This window comes from Balaenoptera physalus (genome assembly GCF_965194825.1).
Source record: "Balaenoptera physalus genome assembly, chromosome: X".
NCBI classification, from domain to species: domain Eukaryota; kingdom Metazoa; phylum Chordata; class Mammalia; order Artiodactyla; family Balaenopteridae; genus Balaenoptera; species Balaenoptera physalus.
Window position 1 is genome coordinate 85,560,314 of NC_138903.1, and position 15,717 is coordinate 85,576,030.

The window sequence follows — 15,717 nt, forward strand, 5'->3', positions numbered from 1 at the left end:
TGCTCAATGCCTGGAAACTCTATGCCTTTGTTCTGTTGTTTGCAAAGGAAACAATTTAGGTTGCTGGGAACACAGGAGATAAGGTGGAATTTGTAACACTGGGCTACCTTTTTCCTAAATGGCATTTGTTAGTTTTATGTTTTTTATATAACTGACATACAATGAATTGCACATATTTAAACGTGTACAGGGACTTCCCTGGTGGTCCAGTGGTTAAGAATCCGCCTACCAATGCAACGGACTAGGGTTCGATCCCTGGTCGGGGAACTGAGATCCCACATGCCATGGGGCAACTAAGCCCGCGCTCTGCAACTACTGAGCCCGCGCACTCTGGAGCCCACGTGCCACAACTAGAGAGAAGCCCGCGCACCGAAATGAAGAGCCCGTGCACCGCAACAAAAAGATCCCGCATGCTGAAACGAAGATTCCCTCATGCCTCAACTAAGACCCAATGTAGCCAAATGAATAAATAAATAAAGCTACATTACACCCACCATGATTCTGAAAAAAAAAAGTGTACAATTTCGCAACTTCCTAAATATGTATACAGCCATGAAACCATCGCCACAAAGTAAGGAACACATCCCTTACCCCAAAATGTTTTCTCATATCCTCTGCCTCTCCCCACACCCCTTCCTCAATCTGGAAACCACTGATCTGCTTTTGACACTATAGATGACATTTTCTAGAGTTCTAAATAAATGGAATCATACGATATGTACTCTTTTTGTCTGGCTTCTTTCACTAAGCATAATTATTTTGAGATTTATCCACATTGTGTGGATCCATAGTTCTTTTATTTTGGTTGCTGAGTAGTTATCCATTGATAGATGAATATACAACAATTAGTTTATCCATTCACTTCTAGAAGGACATTTGGATTGTTTGCAGTTTTGACATATTACAAATAAAGCTGTTATGAACATGTATAAGTCTTTGTACAAACACATGCTTTCTTTTCTCTTGGGTAGATATATGGGAGTGGGATGGCTGAATTGTGCAGTAGGCATGTGCAGAACTTCAAGAAACTGCCAAACTGTTTTCCCAAAATGGTTGTACCATTTCATATTTATACATTCAGTGTATGAGAGTTTCAATTCCTCTACCTCCTTGCACTTGTTGTTATCAATCTTTTTAGTTTTAATCATTCCAAAAGGCACAAAGCAATATCTCATTGTGGTTTATTTTGCATTTTCCAGATGACTAATATTATTATGCAGCTCTGAATGTACTTAAACACTCATATCTTTTTTGGTGAAGCTTCTGTTCAAATTATTTTCCCATCATCTCAAGTGTCTCAAGACCACCCTCACATTTGCTAATTTACTAGAAGGACTCACAAGACTCAGCAACAGGTTTTACTCGTGGCTAACATCTGTTACAGAACAAGTTTATAGAGCATGAGCAACAGGAACAAGATATCTACTGGGTGGAGTCCACAGTGGTTAGGCACAGGCTTTCCAAGTTCTTTCGCATCTGGGGTCCCAGAGGACAAACTTTTTCTCTGGCTGTGAACTATAGGGACATCTGTGAAGACTCTCTGTGCAGGGAAGCCCATTGAAGTCTCAGAGTCCAAGGCTTTTATCAACGGCTGGACACATGGACACATCCTGCTACGCAACCAGCTATGGCAACCAGAACTCAGGACCCCAACGATGAAGTCAGGTGTACATAATCAACTTGATGTTTGTGTAAAGCAATCCAGACAAGACAGTATAACAAGGTCCACTGTTTCAGGTATACACGATAAAATCCTTAATCGTTAACATAAAGAACCATCCAGATACCACATTCGCAAAGGGTGTCCAATATTCAGTAATGGCTCCAAGTTCTCCTGGAGATGTGTGAGGAGTGAGTAATAAGACCTGCTATGCTAACTCTTTTCTCACACCCATTTTATTATCAGGTTGTTTACTTATTATTGAATTTTAGGAGTTCTTTATATATTCTGTATACATTCGTTTATCAAATATATGCTTTGCAAAGATTTTCTCCCAGTGCTTGGTTTGTCCTTTTATCCTCCTAACAGTATCATTTGAATAGCATGAATTTTTAATGTTGATGAAGTCCAATTTATCAGTTTGTTGTTTTATGTATTGTGTTTTGGGTATCATAGCTAAGAAATCTTTGCCAAAGCCAAGATTTAAAATATTTTTCCTATGTTTTCTTCTAGCATTTTTATAGTTTTAGACTTTCACACTTAGGTCTATGATCCATTTTGAGTTAATTTTTGTATATGGTTTGACCTGGAGTATTTTAAAGCAAATATTTGACATTGTATCTTTTCACCCATAAATACTTTGGTATGTATCTCTACAAGATTGAGGAGAATTTTTAAAAACATAATCCCAATACCTTTATCATAATTACTTAATAACATCCAGTACCCAATCTGTGTTCAAATTTTCCCAACTATCCCCAAAATATCTTTTTGTTTATTTAAATTAGTATCTAAACAAAATCAGCATATTGCATTATGTTGGCATGTTTCTTAAGTCTCTAATAATCTATAATAGTTCCCTTATCACATTTTCCCATGCCATTTATTTTTTCTTAATAATCCAGGTCACTTGTGCTAAGGAATCTCCCACATTCTGGACTTGGCTCATTGTATCCTTGTGCTATTTTTAACATATTGCTCTGCCATTTCCTAATTTATCGATCTTAGACACTATTTATCTACTCCATGCTATGAAAGATGAGGATTTGGCTAACATATTACTCTGTACTTCCCTCTTTCTAATTATCTTTTCAACATCTTTAGGAATGGAATAAACATGGAAGATTTTTTTTGAAGAATCAATATATATATACTTACTTGCTTTTTACCAAGTAATATCTTTATTTACTCTTGGCTCTACCATAAACTACCATATACTATAATAAACTATCTTTTATCCAATGTAGTAGCAGTGAGGGAGTGGAGAATAGAGTTTCGAGAAATATCTCAGAAAAAGGTCTGACAGTATTAAATGAGGGAAGGAGGGGGGAAGGAATGCGAATGATTGCTTAATTTCTGCCTTCAACAACTGAGTACATGCTGGTGCCATTCAGAAGAATAGAAGAGGAGGAACAGGTTTGGGGAAGAGGTTGGGGACACAAGAAGAAAACTAATTCAGTTTTTGATACTGAGACACGGGATATCTATAAACAATCAAGTAAAGATGCCCAGTAGACCAATGGAAGTATGGATCTGGAGATTCAGAGTGATACATGAGCTAGAGTTACTGATTTGAAAGTCATTAGTTTAAGGGATGATAGTTGAATCCATGGGCACAGATGATATTGCCCAAGGAATGTGTGAAGAGTAAGGAAAGAGGAAGACAAACAACAAAACCCTAAGGAACATTAAGATTTAAGGAGACAGAAGCAGTTGTTACCATGTATGATAAGTACCATAATAAACATATGCATGAGATACCCTAGTGACTCAAAATAAGATTGATCAACTGGGTAGGGAGAAGTTAAAAAGGTTTTACTTTGGTTTGGATATTGATGGATGTATAGAAGTGTGCTAATGGGATGAGGGTCAGGAAAGAAGACAAACTCACCTATTTTACAAGGAAAACAGAGGACTTCAAATGAGAGTTCTCTCAACTATCTCCCACTATGATACACACCTGTCTAGAGTTGTGTTCCTCTAAGTGTGGTCAACAATTCACTTGCATAAGAATCACAGAGGGGCTTTATCGAATTGAATATTATTGGGTTCCACCTTAGACCTACTGAATCAGAATCATTGGGGTGGGGTGCATGAGGAATCCGCATTTTAAACAAGTTCTCTATAAGTGATTCTGAAGTAGATGGTTTGCGTGCTAAATTTTGTACAAACTAGGGTGTGACCATGGGAACATTTGGCTAAAGTGGAATGGAGAGAAAAGGCTTTGGGGTTGATGAAATCTAAGAATTGCGATCTTCAAGTTGCTACTCTCTTCTTGCCAGTTTTAGCAGGAAGGCCTAGTGGGAAAATGGGGAATAGGGAGATTTTGCAAAAGTATAATGACACCATCTGTTTTCCGTCATTAGAAAGGAAAAATGAGCCAGATAAGACTAAGAGGAAAGCAGTTTTCCTCTGAGCTGGTCCTAAGTCAAATACAGGCACCCTGATGAAAAAGAAATCAAAAATTGATTTGGTTGATTGAATGTGGTCCTCAACACAATAACAACAGCCAACAAAAACAACACACTCATGAATTCCCCTGATTTTGTTTTCACATTTTACTGGTTACCTGGCACTTTATACTCAGCTCTTCCTAGTGAATTCATCTTACCTGAAGTCACTAAATGTTTAGTTTTTCATTTGATGAGTAATTCCAGGGATAAAAATTTCCATGTTTCCCATAATTTTTATCCTGAAAAGAGGAAATCTCAAGTCGAGCCATTGTCTACTGTTCAATCAGAAAATATTTCTATCTATGTCTCCATAAAAAAGGTAACTATATGTTTGGAAACACACAATTTGAAGTTCATTGTGAAATAGATTACTCTTGAGAATTAATTTGTGTCCTTATGAAATCCCAGGGGTGTACTCGCAAACTAAATTTGATGGCCTATGAATATTCTGCTATGGCTAGAAATATTATTCTTCTGAGAAATTGGCTAATAGGTTTTGTTATTTTGTCAAAGCAGCTATCTACATGGGTCTCCAGAGTTGGGTGTATCTTGCTGGAAATACACTTTAACTTCAAAAGATTGTAACATATTACTTTGTTTTTTGGAAAGCTGTGACTATTTCTATTCATTCCTTGTAATTTTTCTAGAAAGCAAATCACATCATAAAACAATTGCCTCCTTTGAAAAGACTACTATACAAGGCCCTTTCCTGTGATAAAATTAAGTCAATTCTGGTTCTGAAATTAAACCTGAAGAATAATAAGATTTCATAAGCGAACTAACTTTTCTCTTTGTTGATCCACTAATTCCATTTATCACTCATAGTTTTCTAAGATACATTTCCTGGCTCACATACTGTGCTAGTAAGTCAGTAAGGCAGGAGTAGCAGATGATAGCCCCTGGTTACACAGAAGTTAGAAGATGCTTTAGAGAATATAAGATGTGTGATGGGGAAATAAACTGTTACTTCTACTGTGATTCCACCCAGGAACTGAGGGATTATGTTGTTAAAAAAAAGAACCATGAAACCTAGAGAGAGAATAAGGAATTGTCAGTGTATGTGTGCAAATTTATGTAAAGGAAAGATACTAGAGAAAATAAATAAATACTGGGTTACTATAAAGGTATATGTTCTGTAGAGGAGAAGAAGCTCTAATGTAGTGTATATAAAATATTCCCACAGAACCATGAGATTTCCTTCTTTTTTTAAATTCCATACTTACCAAACCAATCTTTTAGTTACTGCATTAGTTTGCTAGCTATTGTATTAGTTGCTAGGGCTGCCTTAACCAAGTGCCACTGACTGGTGGATTAAAAGGAAATTTATTTTCTCACAATCCTGGAGGCTAGAAATCTGAGATCAAAGCATCGGTAAGGTCGGTTTCTTCTCAGGCCTCTCTCCTCAGCTGGAATATAGCCGTCTTCTCTCTGTGTTCACATGGTCTTCCCTCTGTGTGTCTCTCTGTCCTAATCTCTTTTTATAAAAGCATGGGTCATATTGGATTAGGGCCCACCCTAATGACTTCATTTCATTTTATCTACCTTTTTAAAGACCCTATCTTCAAATACAGTTATAGTCTGAGATACCAGGGGTTAAGACTTCAATATATGATGACACAAATGAACTTACTTACGAAACAGAAACAGACTCACAGACATAGAAAACAAACTTACGGTTTCCAAAGGGGAAAGGGAGTGGGAGAGGGATAAATTAGAAGGTTGGGATTAGCAGATACAAACTACTATATATAAAATAGATAAACAACAAGGTCCTACTGTATAGCACAGGGAACTATATTCAATATCCTATAATAAACCATAATGGAAAATAATATGAAAAAGAATATGTATATATATGTATAACTGAATCACTTTGCTGTACACCAGAAACTAACACACTATTATAAATCAACTATACTTCAATTAAAAAAAAAGACTTCAATATATGAATTTTGGGAGGATAAGCAATTCAGCCCATTAACAGTTATTATTTCAGGTTTCCACACATATTAATACAAAGAAAGGTCCCTGTAAATATATATCATCTAATATAAATTTAAAAATTGGTTTTTTGGCAAAATCTAGTTGACTGTGAGTTACCTTTCTAAAGGTATGACCTGCCTGGGGGATCGATGTTCATTTCTGCATGCCTACTCTGTTCCAGGCACTGGCATAGGTCCTAGAGCTGGAAAGACAAACACATTTCTTGTTCTTGAGGAGTTTGCAGTCTGGAGGAGGGGAATCAATATAAACAAGCAAGTACAATAAAATGTGCTAAATATTATTACAGAGGAGATGCAATGTTGAGGAGCAAATTCAGCTAGACCCATGGTGACCCAACCAAGAAAAAGGAATATATTAAGCTCTAGAATACTGCCTAATTAATACTATTGCATAAAGTATTAGAGCTTATTATTTTCAAGACAATTTATTCATCTATTTAATTTTTGCCTAAAGTCTTAAGACCCATTCCATATAGATACTTTTTAATAAAAACTTTGTAAAGTGCTGTTTATATTTGTAGCAAAAACTCAGCAGAATTATGTTCATTTCTTGTCATAATATGGTGGTCATGACCTTGCAGAGTGTGTTACACAAATTAAAAATCTATTTTGATAAGATATTATAAGCTAAGCCACCACTGAACACAAGGATATATGTAAGAACTCTGAAATTCAAGGACAGTTTTTAAAAAATAAATAAACTATACATTAATTGTTTGCCAAGAACTAGAACAATCCCTAATGATGTATAAGAACCAGGGTACAGGGGCTTCCCTGGTGGCGCAGTGGTTAAGAATCCGCCTGCCAATGCAGGGGACACAGGTTCGAGCCCTGGTCTGGGAAGATCCCACATACTGCAGAGCAACTAAGCCTGCAAGCCACAACTACTGAGCCCGAGTGCCACAACTACTGAAGCCCACGTACCTACAGCCCGTGCTCCACAATAAGAGAAGCCACGGCAATGAGAAGCCCGCGCACCGCAACGAAGAGTAGCCCCCGCTCGCCGCAACTAGAGAAAGCCTGTGCAGCAACGAAGACCCAACACAGCCAAAAATAAAAATAAAAGTTATAAAAAAAAAAAGAACCAGGGTACAGAAGTAGTGAAATAACTCGACTTATTATCAAGCACTGTATCACTTAGCAGATACCTATTTTATAAAAGTTATCCTGAAGTTATGATACACTTCAAGAAACATCCAATGCTGTCTAAATTATTTTTCATAATACCACCATTTTCCTGATAACCAAGGATAAATTGATCACAGATCTCTACATATACCAGTGAATCTTCGTTATAGATCTATTTTCTCTTTAGTCCTTCAAAGATGCTATTACAAGTGGAAGAAGAAGGTTTTAGGTCAGCAAATACCACTAAGAAAAGGTCAGAGAATCCTCTTTGGAGTCATGTATTTAAAATGGTACTTTAATATGAGTCTAACAAATAAAAAGAAATATGGCATGACAAATGCTAACAAATTAAGGACGAAGTTGTCAAGGGCTGATAAACCCATTCCATGAAGAAACCAATTTTTTCTTCCTATTGATTTCTTCTTCCTTGGCTTTCTTGAAATAAAATACATAGCTATGTGATTTAGCTTTGAAATATGTAAAATGAGAAAGTTGAACTAAATTAATTTTACGGTCCTTGTCAAGAACTTTGAAGACTCTGAGATTTTACCCTATGTACAAGTTAACAAGTTTGGCACAGTTTCATAGATGCTGGCAAAAGACGCTGGGGTCAGAGACAAAGGACAGTTTATTAACACCAACAATAGCATTTGCTAGAGTATCTGCACTTGTACCAGGTCCCTGAGCACCATTTCCCATAGGGTGATGCAGAGAGGGCTGGAAAGATACCTGCCCATGCAATAGGGTACATCTTAAGAGAGGAATCCTGAATTTGTCACCTTATAATGGGTAGTCATCTCAGGAGGAAAATACTATCTCTTTTCCATGGCTATTCACGCTACAAAAATTCTTTTTAAAAAAATTGAGATATAATTCACATACCATAACCCTTCAAAGTGTACAATTCAGTGGTTATGAGTATATTCACAAAGTTGTACAACCAGTCACTCCCCATCCCCCTCCCCCAACCACCAATGTACTTTTGTCTCTGGATTTGCCTATTCTGGACATTTCATATAAATGGAATCATACAATATGTAACCTTTTTGTGACAGGCTTCTTTCACTTAGCATAATGTCTTCAAGGTTTATACATGTTATAACATGAAACAGCTCTTCATTTTTTATGGCTAAATAATATCTATTGTATGGATATAACACATCTTGTTTATCCACTCGTAAGCTGATGGGTATTTGGGTTGTTTCCATCTTTTGACTATTATGAATAATAGTGGCACAAATATTCATGTACCAGTTTTTGTGAGGACATATATTTTTAACTTTCTTGAATATACAACTAAGAGTGAAATTGTAGTGTCACATGGCAACTCTATGTTCAACTCTTTTAGAAACTGCCAAACTGTTTTCCAAAGCAGCTGTACCATTTTATATTCCTACCAGCTATGTATGAGGGTTCCAATTTCTCCACATCCTTGCCAACACTTGTTATTTTCTGTCTTCTTGATTATAGCCATCATAGTGAGTGTGAAGTGGTATCTCATTGTGGTTATTATTTGCATTTCCTTAATGCCTAATGATATTGAGCATCTTTTCATGTGCTTATTGGCCATTTTCATATCTTCTTCTGAGAAATGTTTATTCGAACGCTTTGCCCTTTTTTACATTGGATTGTTTGTCTTTTTATTGTTGAGTTGTAAGAGGTTTTTACATATTCTAGATACTAGATCCTTATCAGATATATGATTTGCAAATACTTTCTTGATGGTGTCCTCTGAAGCACGGAAGTGTTTAATTTTAATGAAGTTCCGTTTTTTGTTTTGTTTTGTTTTATTATACATAAGGAACCAAAGTCAGAAATATTTACACCTATGTTTTCTTCTAAGAGTTTTATAGATTTAGTTTCTCCACTTAGGTCTTTGGTCCATTTTGAATTAATTGTTGTATATGATGTGAAGTGGGGATCCAACTTCTTTCTTTTTCATGTGTATACCCAGTTGACTCAGTGCTATTTGTTGAAAAAACTACTATTTTCCATTGAAAAGTTCTCTTGTCAAAAATCAATTGACCAGGGAATTCCCTGGCAGTCCAGTGGTTGGGAGTCAGTGCTTTCACTGCTGGGGGGACCAGGTTCGATCCCTGGTCAGGGAACTAAGATCCTGCAAGCCATGCAGCATGGCCAAAAAAAAAAAAAAAAATCAATTAACCGTAAGTGATTGGTTTATTTCTGATTTATTTTTATAAGAGTACTACACAGTCTTGATTACTATAGCTTTCTACTAAATTTTGAAATCAGGAAGTTGACAAAATCCAACACTCTCTAGCCACTTTTTTTTTTTTTTTTTGGCTGAACCGTGGGGCTTGTGGGATTTTAGTTCCTCTACCAGGGATTGAACCCGCACCCTCGGCAATGAAAATGCAGAGTCTTAACCACTGGACTGCCAGGGAATTCCCTCTCTAAACACTTCTATTCAACATTATCACTAGTGGTTTTAGCTTGTGCTACCCAGCGTGAAAGAGAAATTAAATACATCCAGATTGCAAAGGATTAAGTAAAACTGTCTTTATATGCAGAAGACATGATTGTTTATATTGAAAATTCAATAGAATTTACAAAAAAGCTACTAGAATTCATAAGTGAGTTTAGCCAAGTTGCAAGATATAAGACCAGTATATAAAAATCAATTGTATTTTTATATACTTGCAATGACCTATAGGAAGCTAAAATATTTAAAAGTACCATTTATAGTAGACCAAAAACTATAAAACATTTAGGAACAGATCTGACAAAAGAAGTGAAACCTTTAAACTGAAAACAGAAACCATTACTGAGAGAAATTAGAAAAGACCTAAATAAATGGCGAAAGATACCTTTTTCATGGATTGAAGGACTAAATTTTGTAAGGATGCCAATGCTTCCCAAATATATCTGTAGAATCAATGCATTCCTACAAAGACCCAGAAAGCTTTTTTTAAAAAGAAATTTACAAGCTGATTGTAAAATTCATATAGAAATGCAAGCAACTTTGAAAGAGAAGAGCAAAGTTAGAGGGTTAATACTATCTAATTTCAAAACATATTATAGAACTACAGCAATAAAAACAGTGTGGTATTTATCTAAGATAGACAAATAGATGAATAGAATATAAACGGTCAAGAAATAAACCCACACATATATAGACAACTGATCTTTTACAAAGGTGTGAGAAAAGTGCAAGGTGGATAGAAGATGGTTTTTCAGCAAATGGTAGTGGACCAATTGGATGTCCATGTACAAAAACAAAAATAAAACCAGAATTTCAATCCCTTGCACCATTACAAAATTTAACTCAGAGGAGGGATCATAGACTTAAATGTAACACTTAAAACTATAAACTTTCTATAAGAAAACATAGGAGAAAAATTTCGTGAACTTGGGTTATGCAAAGATTTTTTAGATATCATACCCAGTGTGCAGTCAATAAAATAAAAATCAGTAAATTGTGATTTCATCAAAATTAAAACCTCTGCTTTTCAAAAGACACTGTTAATAGAATGAGAAAACAAGCCACAGATTTGGGAGAAAATATTTGCAAAGCATATATCTGTTATAAGACTTTCATTGAGAATACAAGAAGAATGTCAAAACTCAATACTGAGAAAACCATCAACCCAATTAAAAATAAATATTGGAGCAGATACTTCAGACATTTAGATAGGAAATAAACAGTGAAAGGATGCTCAATATTACTAGTCATGAGAGAAATACAAATTAAAACCACGAGATACCACCATGCATCTATCAGAATGGCTAAATTAAAAGACAGTGGCATTAGCAAGTAATGCCAAGGACACAGGACAACTGGAACTCTTATTCATTGCTGTTGGGAATGTAAAATTATACAATTTCCTTGGAAAACACTTTGGCAGTTTCTTTTTTCTTTTTTTTAATCCAGTTTTATTGAGATATAATTGACATACAGCGCTGTATAAATTCATGGTATATAGCATAATGACTTGACTTACATACATCATGAAATCATTACCACTATAAGTTTAATGATCATCCATCATCTCATACAGATATAAAATAAAAAGAAAAAAGTATCTTTTCCTTGTGATGCGAACTCTTAGGATTTATTCTCTTAACAACTTTCGTATATAACATACAGCAGTGTTAATTATATTAATCATGTTGTACATCTTTTTTTGGATATGTAAAAAAATATTTTTATTTGTGACACATTTTTAACAGCTCTACTGAGGCATCATTGATATAAAATAAATTGTCTATATCTAAAAGTACAATTTGATACCTCTGACATATTCATATCCTCATGAAATCATCACCATGATCAAGATTATTAACACACACCTCAGTCCCAGAAGATTCCTAAGTCCCTCTCTGATCCGTCCCTCTTGCCCCTACAGTCTCCCTCCCCTGATGCCCAGGCAACCATTGATTCCTTTCTGTCATTATAGATTATTTTGCATTCCCAAGAATACTATATAATGAAAATGGAATCATAAACTATGCACTATTTTCTTTTTCACTTGGTATAATTATTTTGAGACTTATCTATTTTTTTCCATATCAATTGTTCATCCTCTTACTGCAGAGTCATTCTACTGTATGGATGCACCCTAATCATGGCAGTTTTTTAACAAGTTAGATATACAGCTACCATATGACCCAGCCAATTCCACGCCTAGGTATTTTCTTGAAAGAAATGAAAGCCTGTGTATACATGAAGACATACTTGAATACACAAACTGTGGTATATCCATACAGTGGAATACTACTCAGCAATAAGAATCCAACAGCTTGGTTGAATCTCAAAATAAAGATGCCGAGTGAAATAAGCCAGAGGAAAAATGAGTATATACTATAATGATTGCATTTATATGAAACTGTATAAAAATGCAGTTTTTTTTGTCACTAATCTACAGTGACAGAAAGCAGATCATCGTTTGCCTGGGGACAAGCTTGGAGTGTGAAGGAGGAGCTACACAGGCGCAGGAGGAAACTCTTTTGGGCTGATGGATATGTTCATGTTCTTGACTGAGCTGATAGTTGCACAAGGTTATATACATATGTCGTTTTTAAAGTATTTAATTGTGGTAAGAACATTTAACAGGAGATCTACCCTCTTAACAGATTTTCAAGTGTACAATACAGTATTATCTATAGGCATGACGTTGTACAGCAGATCTCTAGAGCCTATTCATCTTGCATAACTGAATTATATCTGTTGATTAGCAATTCCCCTTTCCCTCCCTGCCCTAACCCCTGGCAACCACCATTCTATTCTTCACGTCTATGAATTTGACTATTTTGGATACAAATTTTATCAACTCATACACTTTAATATGTGTAGTTTGTTATCTGTCAATTACACCTCAATAAAGAGTTCAGGGAATTGCACATAACTGTGAGAAGTAATAATTGTAGTTAACGGTTAATGAGTACTTACTATGTGCCAAGTACTGCACTAAGCATTTTCTATGCATTAATTAATCTCATTCTGAAAGCACCCTATGATGGAAGTATTATTCTTAACCCCATTTTATTTATGAGGAAACTAAGGCATAGTAAAGTTAAATTACTTGGCCAAGGTCATAATGTCTCATAAAAGGTGGAGTAAACCATAATGTGTACTTCCTCTCATGATGATAGCTGAAATGTATTCAGCACTTTATGTAGCAGACCCTGAGTCAATCATTTGACATGCACTATCTCATTTCAGCCTCATCAGCACTATGAAGTAGGTACTGATTTACAGAGGAGGAAACTGGCACAGTGGAATGAAGCAACATGCTCCAAATTATATAGTAAGTAGTGGAGGAGTGGAGATTTGAACGAAGGATCTTCATCCATCAGGTGAGTCCCAGGATAAAATAGGTTGAGAACTATTCTGTTAAGAAGTTGGACCTGTGGACCAACATGCAGATGGATCTGATACTTGCCTGATCAGACAGGTCACTCTTTGCCTGATGCTGAACACAGTCGTTTGTTGCGTGGATCCCTCACTGTTTTGGTCCACCTGTCTGACTAGATACTCAGGTACTGACTACAGCTTGCATTACAGTGGAGCCTGCCAAGCCTTACTACCTGACTGACTGCCTCCTTGCCCTTCCCCACCACCCCCAAGCCACGCTGTACAGATAAATTGGTTCTCCCAGATCCTTGACCTTAAATACCTGGGTCTCTACCACTCCTAGTTAGTTTCCTCTCCTTACAGACTTGTGTTACTGATAACCATAAAGCCTCCTAGCAGAGTATATCCAAGTTATGACAAAGACTAGGTCACAAACCATCTTACTCAGATTTAAATGTATCTCCTTTCTTAGAGATCCACTGATTTCTGTTCACATTAGAAATTCCATGCACAGCTGAGAGCTGTTAATGTGGAATAAGGTGGTTTCATAAGCCATATTCCCTGCTGAAATATCAAGGGCCTGGATTACAGTAATGTCTTGTTTCCTTCATGTGTAAACTCAGATAATTTTTGAATATAAATATATCCCATCTCCTTGATCCCATCGCCACCCCCTGGAGCTGCTTGTTCTCTCTGGTAGTACAATATTGAGTGTCAGGGGCATCAGAGTTTTCCTAAACTATCAGAAGCAACCAATTTGCCTCTTCTGCTCATCTACCACTGCTGTGCTTTGCTCTACTCCTGACAGCTCCTGCTGGTTTGGATTTGATCCTTTTCTTCTACCATTTACTCCTGACTCTGTTCTCACCCTTCGTTCAACATTTGGTCTCTCATTCCATTCCATTTATTGCTATATTTTAAACATGCAGTTTAGCACTTTGAAAACATCTGAATGGAAGTGTTGTTCTTGGGATGGCAGTCGGAGAGGTACAATTCAGGATTCCACCTCCTTCATTCAATTCCATCTCCCTTGCTGGTACCTTGTTGTCCTCTCTCCTCTGTCCTATAACCCTCCTGCTCATGATTTGTTTTCTTTTACCGCAGTGGTTCTCAAACTTGAGCATGCATCAGAATCACCTGGAGGGCTCGTTAAACACGGATTGCTGGATTACACCATACAGCTTCTGATCCAGTAGGTCTGGGTTCGTGCTCGAGAATTATTTTTATAATTTTTATTTTTATTTATTTATGGCTGTGTTGGGTCTTCGTTTCTGTGCGAGGGCTTTCTCTAGTTGTGGCGAGCGGGGGCCACTCTTCATCGCGGTGCGCGGGCCTCTCACTATCGCGGCCTCTCTTGTTGCGGAGCACAGGCTCCAGACGCGCAGGCTCAGTAATTGCGGCTCACGGGCCCAGTTGCTCCGCGGCATGTGGGATCTTCCCAGACCAGGGCACGAACCCGTGTCCCCTGCATCGGCAGGCAGATTCTCAACCACTGCGCCACCAGGGAAGCCCGGTGCTCGAGAATTTTTAGTTCTAACAAGCTTCCAGCTGATGCTGATGCTGTTGCTCTGGAGACTATACTTTGAGAACCACTGTTCTAGATCAACACTGTTCATACAGATCACCGTTCTATCTCTACGGCTTGTCCACTAGGCCCTTTCTTGTGAACTGCCTTGATGTGCAAAGCTGGCAGGTGTGGCTAAGAATCCTGACCTCTGAGGCCCACGTGGTAAACTCTCTGGATATGCCACTATCACCCAGAGGCAAGTCTTTAAATCAGAGCCCATGATCTTGGGTTACTCTAAAGGTAGAAACTCACTGTGCTCTCTAGAGGTAAGAACTCAGAATGAAGATGTAAGATTTATGTGCTAAAGCTTCTGAAACGTATTTCTAAAATGTAGCTTGCTGTCCAAATTAAGCTAGTTCAGCTTTCTAGAAGTAACTGAGAGGAAGAATAAATTTAGAAAATGAGGTGCAACCTACTCCTCAATAACCAAAATGAATGTGGTCTCTCATATTCATACTCATTCTCTCTGTCATTATTAATTTGGATATGTTTGTATGTGTATACATTAACAGGACAAATTAAGGATTACCTATGTGTCTATCTGTGTGCTTTGTGTATGTTTTTTAATATATAAAGATACATCTAGGCATTTTTTAACTTAATGTAATTTACATGATATAAACCTCTAGAACTTAGAGCAGGCTTCCAGCACACAAATAAAATATGGCAGGCAGTCTCCTTTCTGATACTTTCTGAGTACTGCTCCCCCTGGCTATTAGCTTCAATTTGACTCCTTGGACCTAGCCTCCACCTTACATAGCCCCTCTACCCTGTGTCTGGTCACAAGCCAACTCCAGCAGAGACTTTCATGGAGCAGTAAGGAGGTTAGAACTACTACATCTGGCAGGAGGGGGAAGATAATGAACTAAGCTGAATAAAGGAGAGAAAGGAGGGAAGAGAGAAAAAGGAGGAATTAAAGAGAGAAAGAGGGCTTCCCTGGTGGCGCAGTAGTTGAGAATCTGCCTGCCAATGCAGGGGACACGGGTTCGAGCCCTGGTCTGGGAAGATCCCACATGCCGCGGAGCAACTAGGCCCGTGAGCCACAACTACTGAGCCTGCGCGTCTGGAGCCTGTGCTCCGCAACAAGAAAG

General features: G+C 37.2%; 1 long non-coding RNA gene across 1 annotated transcript in view; it reads left to right on the forward strand.

The window, feature by feature from the left end:
* The window catches only part of LOC309653122, a 151,007-nt gene extending 136,010 nt beyond the window's left edge, over positions 1–14,997 (forward strand). The window contains exon 2 of the long non-coding RNA XR_014258995.1: positions 14,275–14,997. This is a non-coding gene — a long non-coding RNA (uncharacterized lncRNA). The remainder of the gene's footprint in view (positions 1–14,274) is intronic.
* Positions 14,998–15,717: the final 720 nt, after the last annotated feature.